Source organism: Pleuronectes platessa, unplaced genomic scaffold (genome assembly GCF_947347685.1).
Source record: "Pleuronectes platessa unplaced genomic scaffold, fPlePla1.1 scaffold_26, whole genome shotgun sequence".
NCBI classification, from domain to species: Eukaryota; Metazoa; Chordata; class Actinopteri; order Pleuronectiformes; family Pleuronectidae; genus Pleuronectes; species Pleuronectes platessa.
The window spans coordinates 1,890,082-1,909,123 of record NW_026519116.1 but is presented as its reverse complement, the minus strand read 5'-3'; positions in this window follow the sequence as shown (position 1 = coordinate 1,909,123).

Here is a 19,042-nt window from a genome sequence, read left to right as displayed (position 1 = left end):
CAGGCTTATCTCACCGTTTCCAGCGCTTTTGGGCATCTTGGGCACATCTGTGATGAAAAATTTAAGATTTTAACCAAAGTTGCAAAAATAGGCTTATCTCACCGTTTCCAGCGCTTTTGTGCATCTTGGACACATCTGTGATGAAAAATTGAAGATTTTAACCATTGTTGCAAAAATAGGCTTATCTCCCCGTTTCCAGCACTTTTTGGCACTTAGAGCCAATCTGACAGTAGAAACCGTGCAGTTGCTACTTTTTCATTGGGGTTTCCAAAACTTAAAATATTTTTTTTAAAGAGTTCCTTTAGAGTTGAAACCAAGATTTCAAATTATCCTTTTTCATTATTATAATCCACTGTATGCATTTTAAGTATCAAGGAATTTGACTGAAGGCCTTTTGAGAAAACACGTTGATTAGTGACCCTATTTCATTATGGCAGTCAAACGACTAATTTTCAACTTTAGTCTATGAAACCTCCAAACCTTAAACATTGTTGCAAAATTAGGCTTATCTCACCGTTTCCAGCACTTTTGTGCACCTTGGGCATATCTGTGATGAAAAAATGAAGATTTTAACCAAAGTTGCAAAAATAGGCTTATCTCACCGTTTCCAGCGCTTTTGGGCATCTTGGGCACATCTGTGATGAAAAATTGAAGATTTTAACCAAAGTTGCAAAAATAGGCTTATCTCACCGTTTCCAGCGCTTTTGTGCATCTTGGACACATCTGTGATGAAAAATTGAAGATTTTAACCATTGTTGCAAAAATAGGCTTATCTCCCCGTTTCCAGCACTTTTTGGCACTTAGAGCCAATCTGACAGTAGAAACCGTGCAGTTGCTACTTTTTCATTGGGGTTTCCAAAACTTAAAATCTTTTTTTTAAAGAGTTCCTTCCGAGTTGAAACCAAGATTTCAAATTATCCTTTTTCATTATTATAATCCACTGTATGCATTTTAAGTATCAAGGAATTTGACTAAAGGCCTTTTGAGAAAACACATTGATTAGTGACCCTATTTCATTATGGCAGTCAAACCACTGATTTTCAACTTTAGTCTATGAAACCTCCAAACCTTAAACATTGTTGCAAAATTAGGCTTATCTCACCGTTTCCAGCACTTTTGTGCACCTTGGGCATATCTGTGATGAAAAAATGAAGATTTTAACCAAAGTTGCAAAAATAGGCTTATCTCACCGTTTCCAGCGGTTTTGCGCATCTTGGGCACATCTGTGATGAAAAATTGAAGATTTTAACCAAAGTTGCAAAAATAGGCTTATCTCACCGTTTCCAGCGCTTTTGGGCATCTTGGGCACATCTGTGATGAAAAATTGAAGATTTTAACCAAAGTTGCAAAAATAGGCTTATCTCACCGTTTCCAGCGCTTTTGTGCATCTTGGGCACATCTGTGATGAAAAATTGAAGATTTTAACCAAAGTTGCAAAAATAGGCTTATCTCAACGTTTCCAGCGCTTTTGTGCATCTTGGACACATCTGTGATGAAAAATTGAAGATTTTAACCATTGTTGCAAAAATAGGCTTATCTCCCCGTTTCCAGCACTTTTTGGCACTTAGAGCGAATCTGACAGTAGAAACCGTGCAGTTGCTACTTTTTCATTGGGGTTTCCAAAACCTAAAATCTTTTTTTTAAAGAGTTCCTTTAGAGTTGAAACCAAGATTTCAAATGATCCTTTTTCATTATTATAATCCACTGTATGCATTTTAAGTATCAAGGAATTTGACTGAAGGCCTTTTGAGAAAACACGTTGATTAGTGACCCTATTTCATTATGGCAGTCAAACCACTGATTTTCAACTTTAGTCTATGAAACCTCCAAACCTTAAACATTGTTGCAAAATTAGGCTTATCTCACCGTTTCCAGCACTTTTGTGCACCTTGGGCATATCTGTGATGAAAAAATGAAGATTTTAACCAAAGTTGCAAAAATAGGCTTATCTCACCGTTTCCAGCGCTTTTGGGCATCTTGGGCACATCTGTGATGAAAAATTGAAGATTTTAACCAAAGTTGCAAAAATAGGCTTATCTCACCGTTTCCAGCGCTTTTGTGCATCTTGGGCACATCTGTGATGAAAAATTGAAGATTTTAACCATTGTTGCAAAAATAGGCTTATCTCCCCGTTTCCAGCACTTTTTGGCACTTAGAGCGAATCTGACAGTAGAAACCGTGCAGTTGCTACTTTTTCATTGGGGTTTCCAAAACCTAAAATCTTTTTTTTAAAGAGTTCCTTTAGAGTTGAAACCAAGATTTCAAATTATCCTTGTTCATTATTATAATCCACTGTATGCATTTTAAGTATCAAGGAATTTGACTGAAGGCCTTTTGAGAAAACACGTTGATTAGTGACCCTATTTCATTATGGCAGTCAAACCACTGATTTTCAACTTTAGTCTATGAAACCTCCAAACCTTAAACATTGTTGCAAAATTAGGCTTATCTCACCGTTTCCAGCACTTTTGTGCACCTTGGGCATATCTGTGATGAAAAAATGAAGATTTTAACCAAAGTTGCAAAAATAGGCTTATCTCACCGTTTCCAGCGCTTTTGGGCATCTTGGGCACATCTGTGATGAAAAATTGAAGATTTTAACCAAAGTTGCAAAAATAGGCTTATCTCACCGTTTCCAGCGCTTTTGTGCATCTTGGGCACATCTGTGATGAAAAATTGAAGATTTTAACCAAAGTTGCAAAAATAGGCTTATCTCACCGTTTCCAGCGCTTTTGTGCATCTTGGACACATCTGTGATGAAAAATTGAAGATTTTAACCATTGTTGCAAAAATAGGCTTATCTCCCCGTTTCCAGCACTTTTTGGCACTTAGAGCGAATCTGACAGTAGAAACCGTGCAGTTGCTACTTTTTCATTGGGGTTTCCAAAACTTAAAATCTTTTTTTTAAAGAGTTCCTTTAGAGTTGAAACCAAGATTTCAAATTATCCTTTTTCATTATTATAATCCACTGTATGCATTTTAAGTATCAAGGAATTTGACTGAAGGCCTTTTGAGAAAACACGTTGATTAGTGACCCTATTTCATTATGGCAGTCAAACCACTGATTTTCAACTTTAGTCTATGAAACCTCCAAACCTTAAACATTGTTGCAAAATTAGGCTTATCTCACCGTTTCCAGCACTTTTGCGCACCTTGGGCACATCTGTGATGAAAAATTTAAGATTTTAACCAAAGTTGCAAAAATAGGCTTATCTCACCGTTTCCAGCGCTTTTGCGCATCTTGGGCACATCTGTGATGAAAAATTGAAGATTTTAACCAAAGTTGCAAAAACAGGCTTATCTCACCGTTTCCAGCGCTTTTGGGCATCTTGGGCACATCTGTGATGAAAAATTTAAGATTTTAACCAAAGTTGCAAAAATAGGCTTATCTCACCGTTTCCAGCGCTTTTGTGCATCTTGGACACATCTGTGATGAAAAATTGAAGATTTTAACCATTGTTGCAAAAATAGGCTTATCTCCCCGTTTCCAGCACTTTTTGGCACTTAGAGCCAATCTGACAGTAGAAACCGTGCAGTTGCTACTTTTTCATTGGGGTTTCCAAAACTTAAAATATTTTTTTTAAAGAGTTCCTTTAGAGTTGAAACCAAGATTTCAAATTATCCTTTTTCATTATTATAATCCACTGTATGCATTTTAAGTATCAAGGAATTTGACTGAAGGCCTTTTGAGAAAACACGTTGATTAGTGACCCTATTTCATTATGGCAGTCAAACGACTAATTTTCAACTTTAGTCTATGAAACCTCCAAACCTTAAACATTGTTGCAAAATTAGGCTTATCTCACCGTTTCCAGCACTTTTGTGCACCTTGGGCATATCTGTGATGAAAAAATGAAGATTTTAACCAAAGTTGCAAAAATAGGCTTATCTCACCGTTTCCAGCGCTTTTGGGCATCTTGGGCACATCTGTGATGAAAAATTGAAGATTTTAACCAAAGTTGCAAAAATAGGCTTATCTCACCGTTTCCAGCGCTTTTGTGCATCTTGGACACATCTGTGATGAAAAATTGAAGATTTTAACCATTGTTGCAAAAATAGGCTTATCTCCCCGTTTCCAGCACTTTTTGGCACTTAGAGCCAATCTGACAGTAGAAACCGTGCAGTTGCTACTTTTTCATTGGGGTTTCCAAAACTTAAAATCTTTTTTTTAAAGAGTTCCTTCCGAGTTGAAACCAAGATTTCAAATTATCCTTTTTCATTATTATAATCCACTGTATGCATTTTAAGTATCAAGGAATTTGACTAAAGGCCTTTTGAGAAAACACATTGATTAGTGACCCTATTTCATTATGGCAGTCAAACCACTGATTTTCAACTTTAGTCTATGAAACCTCCAAACCTTAAACATTGTTGCAAAATTAGGCTTATCTCACCGTTTCCAGCACTTTTGTGCACCTTGGGCATATCTGTGATGAAAAAATGAAGATTTTAACCAAAGTTGCAAAAATAGGCTTATCTCACCGTTTCCAGCGGTTTTGCGCATCTTGGGCACATCTGTGATGAAAAATTGAAGATTTTAACCAAAGTTGCAAAAATAGGCTTATCTCACCGTTTCCAGCGCTTTTGGGCATCTTGGGCACATCTGTGATGAAAAATTTAAGATTTTAACCAAAGTTGCAAAAATAGGCTTATCTCACCGTTTCCAGCGCTTTTGTGCATCTTGGACACATCTGTGATGAAAAATTGAAGATTTTAACCATTGTTGCAAAAATAGGCTTATCTCCCCGTTTCCAGCTCTTTTTGGCACTTAGAGCCAATCTGACAGTAGAAACCGTGCAGTTGCTACTTTTTCATTGGGGTTTCCAAAACTTAAAATCTTTTTTTTAAAGAGTTCCTTTAGAGTTGAAACCAAGATTTCAAATTATCCTTTTTCATTATTATAATCCACTGTATGCATTTTAAGTATCAAGGAATTTGACTGAAGGCCTTTTGAGAAAACACGTTGATTAGTGACCCTATTTCATTATGGCAGTCAAACCACTGATTTTCAACTTTAGTCTATGAAACCTCCAAACCTTAAACATTGTTGCAAAATTAGGCTTATCTCACCGTTTCCAGCACTTTTGCGCACCTTGGGCACATCTGTGATGAAAAATTTAAGATTTTAACCAAAGTTGCAAAAATAGGCTTATCTCACCGTTTCCAGCGCTTTTGCGCATCTTGGGCACATCTGTGATGAAAAATTGAAGATTTTAACCAAAGTTGCAAAAATAGGCTTATCTCACCGTTTCAAGCGCTTTTGCGCATCTTGGGCACATCTGTGATGAAAAATTGAAGATTTTAACCAAAGTTGCAAAAATAGGCTTATCTCACCGTTTCCAGCGCTTTTGTGCATCTTGGACACATCTGTGATGAAAAATTGAAGATTTTAACCATTGTTGCAAAAATAGGCTTATCTCCCCGTTTCCAGCACTTTTTGGCACTTAGAGCCAATCTGACAGTAGAAACCGTGCAGTTGCTACTTTTTCATTGGGGTTTCCAAAACTTAAAATCTTTTTTTTAAAGAGTTCCTTCCGAGTTGAAACCAAGATTTCAAATTATCCTTTTTCATTATTATAATCCACTGTATGCATTTTAAGTATCAAGGAATTTGACTAAAGGCCTTTTGAGAAAACACATTGATTAGTGACCCTATTTCATTATGGCAGTCAAACCACTGATTTTCAACTTTAGTCTATGAAACCTCCAAACCTTAAACATTGTTGCAAAATTAGGCTTATCTCACCGTTTCCAGCACTTTTGTGCACCTTGGGCATATCTGTGATGAAAAAATGAAGATTTTAACCAAAGTTGCAAAAATAGGCTTATCTCACCGTTTCCAGCGGTTTTGCGCATCTTGGGCACATCTGTGATGAAAAATTGAAGATTTTAACCAAAGTTGCAAAAATAGGCTTATCTCACCGTTTCCAGCGCTTTTGGGCATCTTGGGCACATCTGTGATGAAAAATTTAAGATTTTAACCAAAGTTGCAAAAATAGGCTTATCTCACCGTTTCCAGCGCTTTTGTGCATCTTGGACACATCTGTGATGAAAAATTGAAGATTTTAACCATTGTTGCAAAAATAGGCTTATCTCCCCGTTTCCAGCTCTTTTTGGCACTTAGAGCCAATCTGACAGTAGAAACCGTGCAGTTGCTACTTTTTCATTGGGGTTTCCAAAACTTAAAATCTTTTTTTTAAAGAGTTCCTTTAGAGTTGAAACCAAGATTTCAAATTATCCTTTTTCATTATTATAATCCACTGTATGCATTTTAAGTATCAAGGAATTTGACTGAAGGCCTTTTGAGAAAACACGTTGATTAGTGACCCTATTTCATTATGGCAGTCAAACCACTGATTTTCAACTTTAGTCTATGAAACCTCCAAACCTTAAACATTGTTGCAAAATTAGGCTTATCTCACCGTTTCCAGCACTTTTGCGCACCTTGGGCACATCTGTGATGAAAAATTTAAGATTTTAACCAAAGTTGCAAAAATAGGCTTATCTCACCGTTTCCAGCGCTTTTGCGCATCTTGGGCACATCTGTGATGAAAAATTGAAGATTTTAACCAAAGTTGCAAAAATAGGCTTATCTCACCGTTTCAAGCGCTTTTGCGCATCTTGGGCACATCTGTGATGAAAAATTGAAGATTTTAACCAAAGTTGCAAAAATAGGCTTATCTCACCGTTTCCAGCGCTTTTGCGCATCTTGGGCACATCTGTGATGAAAAATTGAAGATTTTAACCATTGTTGCAAAAATAGGCTTATCTCCCCGTTTCCAGCACTTTTTGGCACTTAGAGCCAATCTGACAGTAGAAACCGTGCAGTTGCTACTTTTTCATTGGGGTTTCCAAAACTTAAAATCTTTTTTTTAAAGAGTTCCTTTAGAGTTGAAACCAAGATTTCAAATTATCCTTTTTCATTATTATAATCCACTGTATGCATTTTAAGTATCAAGGAATTTGACTGAAGGCCTTTTGAGAAAACACGTTGATTAGTGACCCTATTTCATTATGGCAGTCAAACCACTGATTTTCAACTTTGGTCTATGAAACCTTCAAACCTTAAACATTGTTGCAAAATTAGGCTTATCTCACCGTTTCCAGCACTTTTGTGCACCTTGGGCATATCTGTGATGAAAAAATGAAGATTTTAACCAAAGTTGCAAAAATAGGCTTATCTCACCGTTTCCAGCGCTTTTGTGCATCTTGGACACATCTGTGATGAAAAATTGAAGATTTTAACCATTGTTGCAAAAATAGGCTTATCTCACCGTTTCCAGCGCTTTTGTGCATCTTGGACACATCTGTGATGAAAAATTGAAGATTTTAACCAAAGTTGCAAAAATAGGCTTATCTCACCGTTTCCAGCGCTTTTGTGCATCTTGGGCACATCTGTGATGAAAAATTGAAATTTTAACCAAAGTTGCAAAAATAGGCTTATCTCACCGTTTCCAGCGCTTTTGTGCATCTTGGACACATCTGTGATGAAAAATTGAAGATTTTAACCATTGTTGCAAAAATAGGCTTATCTCCCCGTTTCCAGCACTTTTTGGCACTTAGAGCGAATCTGACAGTAGAAACCGTGCAGTTGCTACTTTTTCATTGGGGTTTCCAAAACCTAAAATCTTTTTTTTAAAGAGTTCCTTTAGAGTTGAAACCAAGATTTCAAATTATCCTTTTTCATTATTATAATCCACTGTATGCATTTTAAGTATCAAGGAATTTGACTGAAGGCCTTTTGAGAAAACACGTTGATTAGTGACCCTATTTCATTATGGCAGTCAAACCACTGATTTTCAACTTTAGTCTATGAAACCTCCAAACCTTAAACATTGTTGCAAAATTAGGCTTATCTCACCGTTTCCAGCACTTTTGTGCACCTTGGGCATATCTGTGATGAAAAAATGAAGATTTTAACCAAAGTTGCAAAAATAGGCTTATCTCACCGTTTCCAGCGCTTTTGGGCATCTTGGGCACATCTGTGATGAAAAATTGAAGATTTTAACCAAAGTTGCAAAAATAGGCTTATCTCACCGTTTCCAGCGCTTTTGTGCATCTTGGGCACATCTGTGATGAAAAATTGAAGATTTTAACCAAAGTTGCAAAAATAGGCTTATCTCACCGTTTCCAGCGCTTTTGTGCATCTTGGACACATCTGTGATGAAAAATTGAAGATTTTAACCATTGTTGCAAAAATAGGCTTATCTCCCCGTTTCCAGCACTTTTTGGCACTTAGAGCGAATCTGACAGTAGAAACCGTGCAGTTGCTACTTTTTCATTGGGGTTTCCAAAACCTAAAATCTTTTTTTTAAAGAGTTCCTTTAGAGTTGAAACCAAGATTTCAAATTATCCTTGTTCATTATTATAATCCACTGTATGCATTTTAAGTATCAAGGAATTTGACTGAAGGCCTTTTGAGAAAACACGTTGATTAGTGACCCTATTTCATTATGGCAGTCAAACCACTGATTTTCAACTTTAGTCTATGAAACCTCCAAACCTTAAACATTGTTGCAAAATTAGGCTTATCTCACCGTTTCCAGCACTTTTGTGCACCTTGGGCATATCTGTGATGAAAAAATGAAGATTTTAACCAAAGTTGCAAAAATAGGCTTATCTCACCGTTTCCAGCGCTTTTGGGCATCTTGGGCACATCTGTGATGAAAAATTGAAGATTTTAACCAAAGTTGCAAAAATAGGCTTATCTCACCGTTTCCAGCGCTTTTGTGCATCTTGGGCACATCTGTGATGAAAAATTGAAGATTTTAACCAAAGTTGCAAAAATAGGCTTATCTCACCGTTTCCAGCGCTTTTGTGCATCTTGGACACATCTGTGATGAAAAATTGAAGATTTTAACCATTGTTGCAAAAATAGGCTTATCTCCCCGTTTCCAGCACTTTTTGGCACTTAGAGCGAATCTGACAGTAGAAACCGTGCAGTTGCTACTTTTTCATTGGGGTTTCCAAAACTTAAAATCTTTTTTTTAAAGAGTTCCTTTAGAGTTGAAACCAAGATTTCAAATTATCCTTTTTCATTATTATAATCCACTGTATGCATTTTAAGTATCAAGGAATTTGACTGAAGGCCTTTTGAGAAAACACGTTGATTAGTGACCCTATTTCATTATGGCAGTCAAACCACTGATTTTCAACTTTAGTCTATGAAACCTCCAAACCTTAAACATTGTTGCAAAATTAGGCTTATCTCACCGTTTCCAGCACTTTTGCGCACCTTGGGCACATCTGTGATGAAAAATTTAAGATTTTAACCAAAGTTGCAAAAATAGGCTTATCTCACCGTTTCCAGCGCTTTTGCGCATCTTGGGCACATCTGTGATGAAAAATTGAAGATTTTAACCAAAGTTGCAAAAACAGGCTTATCTCACCGTTTCCAGCGCTTTTGGGCATCTTGGGCACATCTGTGATGAAAAATTTAAGATTTTAACCAAAGTTGCAAAAATAGGCTTATCTCACCGTTTCCAGCGCTTTTGTGCATCTTGGACACATCTGTGATGAAAAATTGAAGATTTTAACCATTGTTGCAAAAATAGGCTTATCTCCCCGTTTCCAGCACTTTTTGGCACTTAGAGCCAATCTGACAGTAGAAACCGTGCAGTTGCTACTTTTTCATTGGGGTTTCCAAAACTTAAAATATTTTTTTTAAAGAGTTCCTTTAGAGTTGAAACCAAGATTTCAAATTATCCTTTTTCATTATTATAATCCACTGTATGCATTTTAAGTATCAAGGAATTTGACTGAAGGCCTTTTGAGAAAACACGTTGATTAGTGACCCTATTTCATTATGGCAGTCAAACCACTAATTTTCAACTTTAGTCTATGAAACCTCCAAACCTTAAACATTGTTGCAAAATTAGGCTTATCTCACCGTTTCCAGCACTTTTGTGCACCTTGGGCATATCTGTGATGAAAAAATGAAGATTTTAACCAAAGTTGCAAAAATAGGCTTATCTCACCGTTTCCAGCGCTTTTGGGCATCTTGGGCACATCTGTGATGAAAAATTGAAGATTTTAACCAAAGTTGCAAAAATAGGCTTATCTCACCGTTTCCAGCGCTTTTGTGCATCTTGGACACATCTGTGATGAAAAATTGAAGATTTTAACCATTGTTGCAAAAATAGGCTTATCTCCCCGTTTCCAGCACTTTTTGGCACTTAGAGCGAATCTGACAGTAGAAACCGTGCAGTTGCTACTTTTTCATTGGGGTTTCCAAAACTTAAAATCTTTTTTTTAAAGAGTTCCTTTAGAGTTGAAACCAAGATTTCAAATTATCCTTTTTCATTATTATAATCCACTGTATGCATTTTAAGTATCAAGGAATTTGACTGAAGGCCTTTTGAGAAAACACGTTGATTAGTGACCCTATTTCATTATGGCAGTCAAACCACTGATTTTCAACTTTAGTCTATGAAACCTCCAAACCTTAAACATTGTTGCAAAATTAGGCTTATCTCACCGTTTCCAGCACTTTTGCGCACCTTGGGCACATCTGTGATGAAAAATTTAAGATTTTAACCAAAGTTGCAAAAATAGGCTTATCTCACCGTTTCCAGCGCTTTTGCGCATCTTGGGCACATCTGTGATGAAAAATTGAAGATTTTAACCAAAGTTGCAAAAACAGGCTTATCTCACCGTTTCCAGCGCTTTTGGGCATCTTGGGCACATCTGTGATGAAAAATTTAAGATTTTAACCAAAGTTGCAAAAATAGGCTTATCTCACCGTTTCCAGCGCTTTTGTGCATCTTGGACACATCTGTGATGAAAAATTGAAGATTTTAACCATTGTTGCAAAAATAGGCTTATCTCCCCGTTTCCAGCACTTTTTGGCACTTAGAGCCAATCTGACAGTAGAAACCGTGCAGTTGCTACTTTTTCATTGGGGTTTCCAAAACTTAAAATATTTTTTTTAAAGAGTTCCTTTAGAGTTGAAACCAAGATTTCAAATTATCCTTTTTCATTATTATAATCCACTGTATGCATTTTAAGTATCAAGGAATTTGACTGAAGGCCTTTTGAGAAAACACGTTGATTAGTGACCCTATTTCATTATGGCAGTCAAACCACTAATTTTCAACTTTAGTCTATGAAACCTCCAAACCTTAAACATTGTTGCAAAATTAGGCTTATCTCACCGTTTCCAGCACTTTTGTGCACCTTGGGCATATCTGTGATGAAAAAATGAAGATTTTAACCAAAGTTGCAAAAATAGGCTTATCTCACCGTTTCCAGCGCTTTTGGGCATCTTGGGCACATCTGTGATGAAAAATTGAAGATTTTAACCAAAGTTGCAAAAATAGGCTTATCTCACCGTTTCCAGCGCTTTTGTGCATCTTGGACACATCTGTGATGAAAAATTGAAGATTTTAACCATTGTTGCAAAAATAGGCTTATCTCCCCGTTTCCAGCACTTTTTGGCACTTAGAGCCAATCTGACAGTAGAAACCGTGCAGTTGCTACTTTTTCATTGGGGTTTCCAAAACTTAAAATCTTTTTTTTAAAGAGTTCCTTCCGAGTTGAAACCAAGATTTCAAATTATCCTTTTTCATTATTATAATCCACTGTATGCATTTTAAGTATCAAGGAATTTGACTAAAGGCCTTTTGAGAAAACACATTGATTAGTGACCCTATTTCATTATGGCAGTCAAACCACTGATTTTCAACTTTAGTCTATGAAACCTCCAAACCTTAAACATTGTTGCAAAATTAGGCTTATCTCACCGTTTCCAGCACTTTTGTGCACCTTGGGCATATCTGTGATGAAAAAATGAAGATTTTAACCAAAGTTGCAAAAATAGGCTTATCTCACCGTTTCCAGCGGTTTTGCGCATCTTGGGCACATCTGTGATGAAAAATTGAAGATTTTAACCAAAGTTGCAAAAATAGGCTTATCTCACCGTTTCCAGCGCTTTTGGGCATCTTGGGCACATCTGTGATGAAAAATTTAAGATTTTAACCAAAGTTGCAAAAATAGGCTTATCTCACCGTTTCCAGCGCTTTTGTGCATCTTGGACACATCTGTGATGAAAAATTTAAGATTTTAACCATTGTTGCAAAAATAGGCTTATCTCCCCGTTTCCAGCTCTTTTTGGCACTTAGAGCCAATCTGACAGTAGAAACCGTGCAGTTGCTACTTTTTCATTGGGGTTTCCAAAACTTAAAATCTTTTTTTTAAAGAGTTCCTTTAGAGTTGAAACCAAGATTTCAAATTATCCTTTTTCATTATTATAATCCACTGTATGCATTTTAAGTATCAAGGAATTTGACTGAAGGCCTTTTGAGAAAACACGTTGATTAGTGACCCTATTTCATTATGGCAGTCAAACCACTGATTTTCAACTTTAGTCTATGAAACCTCCAAACCTTAAACATTGTTGCAAAATTAGGCTTATCTCACCGTTTCCAGCACTTTTGTGCACCTTGGGCATATCTGTGATGAAAAAATGAAGATTTTAACCAAAGTTGCAAAAATAGGCTTATCTCACCGTTTCCAGCGCTTTTGCGCATCTTGGACACATCTGTGATGAAAAATTGAAGATTTTAACCAAAGTTGCAAAAATAGGCTTATCTCACCGTTTCCAGCGCTTTTGTGCATCTTGGGCACATCTGTGATGAAAAATTGAAATTTTAACCAAAGTTGCAAAAATAGGCTTATCTCACCGTTTCCAGCGCTTTTGTGCATCTTGGACACATCTGTGATGAAAAATTGAATATTTTAACCATTGTTGCAAAAATAGGCTTATCTCCCCGTTTCCAGCACTTTTTGGCACTTAGAGCGAATCTGACAGTAGAAACCGTGCAGTTGCTACTTTTTCATTGGGGTTTCCAAAACCTAAAATCTTTTTTTTAAAGAGTTCCTTTAGAGTTGAAACCAAGATTTCAAATTATCCTTTTTCATTATTATAATCCACTGTATGCATTTTAAGTATCAAGGAATTTGACTGAAGGCCTTTTGAGAAAACACGTTGATTAGTGACCCTATTTCATTATGGCAGTCAAACCACTGATTTTCAACTTTAGTCTATGAAACCTCCAAACCTTAAACATTGTTGCAAAATTAGGCTTATCTCACCGTTTCCAGCACTTTTGTGCACCTTGGGCATATCTGTGATGAAAAAATGAAGATTTTAACCAAAGTTGCAAAAATAGGCTTATCTCACCGTTTCCAGCGCTTTTGGGCATCTTGGGCACATCTGTGATGAAAAATTGAAGATTTTAACCAAAGTTGCAAAAATAGGCTTATCTCACCGTTTCCAGCGCTTTTGTGCATCTTGGGCACATCTGTGATGAAAAATTGAAGATTTTAACCAAAGTTGCAAAAATAGGCTTATCTCACCGTTTCCAGCGCTTTTGTGCATCTTGGACACATCTGTGATGAAAAATTGAAGATTTTAACCATTGTTGCAAAAATAGGCTTATCTCCCCGTTTCCAGCACTTTTTGGCACTTAGAGCGAATCTGACAGTAGAAACCGTGCAGTTGCTACTTTTTCATTGGGGTTTCCAAAACCTAAAATCTTTTTTTTAAAGAGTTCCTTTAGAGTTGAAACCAAGATTTCAAATTATCCTTTTTCATTATTATAATCCATTGTATGCATTTTAAGTATCAAGGAATTTGACTGAAGGCCTTTTGAGAAAACACGTTGATTAGTGACCCTATTTCATTATGGCAGTCAAACCACTGATTTTCAACTTTAGTCTATGAAACCTCCAAACCTTAAACATTGTTGCAAAATTAGGCTTATCTCACCGTTTCCAGCACTTTTGTGCACCTTGGGCATATCTGTGATGAAAAAATGAAGATTTTAACCAAAGTTGCAAAAATAGGCTTATCTCACCGTTTCCAGCGCTTTTGGGCATCTTGGGCACATCTGTGATGAAAAATTGAAGATTTTAACCAAAGTTGCAAAAATAGGCTTATCTCACCGTTTCCAGCGCTTTTGTGCATCTTGGGCACATCTGTGATGAAAAATTGAAGATTTTAACCAAAGTTGCAAAAATAGGCTTATCTCACCGTTTCCAGCGCTTTTGTGCATCTTGGACACATCTGTGATGAAAAATTGAAGATTTTAACCATTGTTGCAAAAATAGGCTTATCTCCCCGTTTCCAGCACTTTTTGGCACTTAGAGCGAATCTGACAGTAGAAACCGTGCAGTTGCTACTTTTTCATTGGGGTTTCCAAAACTTAAAATCTTTTTTTTAAAGAGTTCCTTTAGAGTTGAAACCAAGATTTCAAATTATCCTTTTTTATTATTATAATCCACTGTATGCATTTTAAGTATCAAGGAATTTGACTGAAGGCCTTTTGAGAAAACACGTTGATTAGTGACCCTATTTCATTATGGCAGTCAAACCACTGATTTTCAACTTTAGTCTATGAAACCTCCAAACCTTAAACATTGTTGCAAAATTAGGCTTATCTCACCGTTTCCAGCACTTTTGCGCACCTTGGGCACATCTGTGATGAAAAATTTAAGATTTTAACCAAAGTTGCAAAAATAGGCTTATCTCACCGTTTCCAGCGCTTTTGTGCATCTTGGGCACATCTGTGATGAAAAATTGAAGATTTTAACCATTGTTGCAAAAATAGGCTTATCTCCCCGTTTCCAGCACTTTTTGGCACTTAGAGCCAATCTGACAGTAGAAACCGTGCAGTTGCTACTTTTTCATTGGGGTTTCCAAAACTTAAAAACTTTTTTTTAAAGAGTTCCTTTAGAGTTGAAACCAAGATTTCAAATTATCCTTTTTCATTATTATAATCCACTGTATGCATTTTAAGTATAAAGGAATTTGACTGAAGGCCTTTTGAGAAAACACGTTGATTAGTGACCCTATTTCATTATGGCAGTCAAACCACTGATTTTCAACTTTAGTCTATGAAACCTCCAAACTTTAAACATTGTTGCAAAATTAGGCTTATCTCACCGTTTCCAGCACTTTTGCGCACCTTGGGCATATCTGTGATGAAAAAATGAAGATTTTAACCAAAGTTGCAAAAATAGGCTTATCTCACCGTTTCCAGCGCTTTTGCGCATCTTGGGCACATCTGTGATGAAAAATTTAAAATTTTAACCAAAGTTGCAAAAATAGGCTTATCTCACCGTTTCCAGCGCTTTTGCGCATCTTGGGCACATCTGTGATGAAAAATTGAAGATTTTAACCAAAGTTGCAAAAATAGGCTTATCTCACCGTTTCCAGCGCTTTTGTGCATCTTGGGCACATCTGTGATGAAAAATTTAAGATTTTAACCAAAGTTGCAAAAATAGGCTTATCTCACCGTTTCCAGAGCTTTTGCGCATCTTGGGCACATCTGTGATGAAAAATTGAAGATTTTAACCAAAGTTGCAAAAATAGGCTTATCTCACCGTTTCCAGCGCTTTTGTGCATCTTGGGCACATCTGTGATGAAAAATTGAAGATTGCGCTGGAAACGGGGAGATAAGCCTATTTTTGCAACAATGGTTAAAATCTTCAATTTTTCATCACAGATGTGCCCAAGATGCACAAAAGCGCTGGAAACGGTGAGATAAGCCTATTTTTGCAACTTTGGTTAAAATCTTCAATTTTTCATCACAGATGTGCCCAAGATGCGCAAAAGCGCTGGAAACGGTGAGATAAGCCTATTTTTGCAACTTTGGTAAAAATCTTAAATTTTTCATCACAGATGTGCCCAAGATGCACAAAAGCGCTGGAAACGGTGAGATAAGCCTATTTTTGCAACTTTGGTTAAGGTTTGGAGGTTTCATAGACTAAAGTTGAAAATCAGTGGTTTGACTGCCATAATGAAATAGGGTCACTAATCAACGTGTTTTCTCAAAAGGCCTTCAGTCAAATTCCTTGATACTTAAAATGCATACAGTGGATTATAATAATGAAAAAGGATAATTTGAAATCTTGGTTTCAACTCTAAAGGAACTCTTTAAAAAAAAGATTTTAAGTTTTGGAAACCCCAATGAAAAAGTAGCAACTGCACGGTTTCTACTGTCAGATTGGCTCTAAGTGCCAAAAAGTGCTGGAAACGGGGAGATAAGCCTATTTTTGCAACAATGGTTAAAATCTTCAATTTTTCATCACAGATGTAACCAAGATGCACAAAAGCGCTTTAAACGGTGAGATAAGCCTATTTTTGCAACTTTGGTTAAAATCTTCAATTTTTCATCACAGATGTGCCCAAGATGCGCAAAAGCGCTGGAAACGGTGAGATAAGCCTATTTTTGCAACTTTGGTTAAAATCTTCATTTTTTCATCACAGATATGCCCAAGGTGCACAAAAGTGCTGGAAACGGTGAGATAAGCCTAATTTTGCAACAATGTTTAAGGTTTGGAGGTTTCATAGACTAAAGTTGAAAATCAGTGGTTTGACTGCCATAATGAAATAGGGTCACTAATCAACGTGTTTTCTCAAAAGGTCTTCAGTCAAATTCCTTGATACTTAAAATGCATACAGTGGATTATAATAATGAAAAAGGATAATTTGAAATCTTGGTTTCAACTCTAAAGGAACTCTTTAAAAAAAAGATTTTAAGTTTTGGAAACCCCAATGAAAAAGTAGCAACTGCACGGTTTCTACTGTCAGATTGGCTCTAAGTGCCAAAAAGTGCTGGAAACGGGGAGATAAGCCTATTTTTGCAACAATGGTTAAAATCTTCAATTTTTCATCACAGATGTAACCAAGATGCACAAAAGCGCTTTAAACGGTGAGATAAGCCTATTTTTGCAACTTTGGTTAAAATCTTAAATTTTTCATCACAGATGTGCCCAAGATGCGCAAAAGCGCTGGAAACGGTGAGATAAGCCTATTTTTGCAACTTTGGTTAAAATCTTAAATTTTTCATCACAGATGTGCCCAAGATTCCCAAAAGCGCTGGAAACGGTGAGATGAGCCTATTTTTGCAACTTTGGTTAAAATCTTCATTTTTTCATCACAGATATGCCCAAGGTGCACAAAAGTGCTGGAAACGGTGAGATAAGCCTAATTTTGCAACAATGTTTAAGGTTTGGAGGTTTCATAGACTAAAGTTGAAAATCAGTGGTTTGACTGCCATAATGAAATAGGGTCACTAATCAACGTGTTTTCTCAAAAGGCCTTCAGTCAAATTCCTTGATACTTAAAATGCATACAGTGGATTATAATAATGAAAAAGGATAATTTGAAATCTTGGTTTCAACTCTAAAGGAACTCTTTAAAAAAAAGATTTTAAGTTTTGGAAACCCCAATGAAAAAGTAGCAACTGCAAGGTTTCTACTGTCAGATTGGCTCTAAGTGCCAAAAAGTGCTGGAAACGGGGAGATAAGCCTATTTTTGCAACAATGGTTAAAATCTTTAATTTTTCATCACAGATGTGCCCAAGATGCACAAAAGCGCTGGAAACGGTGAGATAAGCCTATTTTTGCAACTTTGGTTAAAATCTTCAATTTTTCATCACAGATGTGCCCAAGATGCACAAAAGCGCTGGAAAATGTGAGATAAGCCTATTTTTGCAACTTTGGTTAAAATCTTAAATTTTTCATCACAGATGTGCCCATGATTCCCAAAAGCGCTGGAAACGGTGAGATAAGCCTATTTTTGCAACTTTGGTTAAAATCTTCATTTTTTCATCACAGATATGCCCAAGGTGCACAAAAGTGCTGGAAACGGTGAGATAAGCCTAATTTTGCAACAATGTTTAAGGTTTGGAGGTTTCATAGACTAAAGTTGAAAATCAGTGGTTTGACTGCCATAATGAAATAGGGTCACTAATCAACGTGTTTTCTCAAAAGGCCTTCAGTCAAATTCCTTGATACTTAAAATGCATACAGTGGATTATAATAATGAAAAAGGATAATTTGAAATCTTGGTTTCAACTCTAAAGGAACTCTTTAAAAAAAAGATTTTAAGTTTTGGAAACCCCAATGAAAAAGTAGCAACTGCACGGTTTCTACTGTCAGATTGGCTCTAAGTGCCAAAAAGTGCTGGAAACGGGGAGATAAGCCTATTTTTGCAACAATGGTTAAAATCTTCAATTTTTCATCACAGATGTGCCCAAGATGCACAAAAGCGCTGGAAACGGTGAGATAAGCCTATTTTTGCAACTTTGGTTAAAATCTTCATTTTTTCATCACAGATATGCCCAAGGTACACAAAAGTGCTGGAAACGGTGAGATAAGCCTAATTTTGCAACAATGTTTAAGGTTTGGAGGTTTCATAGACTAAAGTTGAAAATCAGTGGTTTGACTGCCATAATGAAATAGGGTCACTAATCAACGTGTTTTCTCAGAAGGCCTTCAGTCAAATTCCTTGATACTTAAAATGCATAAAGTGGATTATAATAATGAAAAAGGATAATTTGAAATCTTGGTTTCAACTCTAAAGGAACTCTTTAAAAAAAAGATTTTAAGTTTTGGAAACCCCAATGAAAAAGTAGCAACTGCACGGTTTCTACTGTCAGATTGGCTCTAAGTGCCAAAAAGTGCTGGAAACGGGGAGATAAGCCTATTTTTGCAACAATGGTTAAAATCTTCAATTTTTCAACACAGATGTGCCCAAGATGCACAAAAGCGCTTTAAACGGTGAGATAAGCCTATTTTTGCAACTTTGGTTAAAATCTTAAATTTTTCATCACAGATGTGCCCAAGATGCGCAAAAGCGCTGGAAACGGTGAGATAAGCCTATTTTTGCAACTTTGGTTAAGGTTTGGAGGTTTCATAGACTAAAGTTGAAAATCAGTGGTTTGACTGCCATAATGAAATAGGGTCACTAATCAACCTGTTTTCTCAAAAGGCCTTCAGTCAAATTCCTTGATACTTAAAATGCATACAGTGGATTATAATAATGAAAAAGGATAATTTGAAATCTTGGTTTCAACTCTAAAGGAACTCTTTAAAAAAAAGATTTTAAGTTTTGGAAACCCCAATGAAAAAGTAGCAACTGCACGGTTTCTACTGTCAGATTGGCTCTAAGTGCCAAAAAGTGCTGGAAACGGGGAGATAAGCCTATTTTTGCAACAATGGTTAAAATCTTCAATTTTTCATCACAGATGTAACC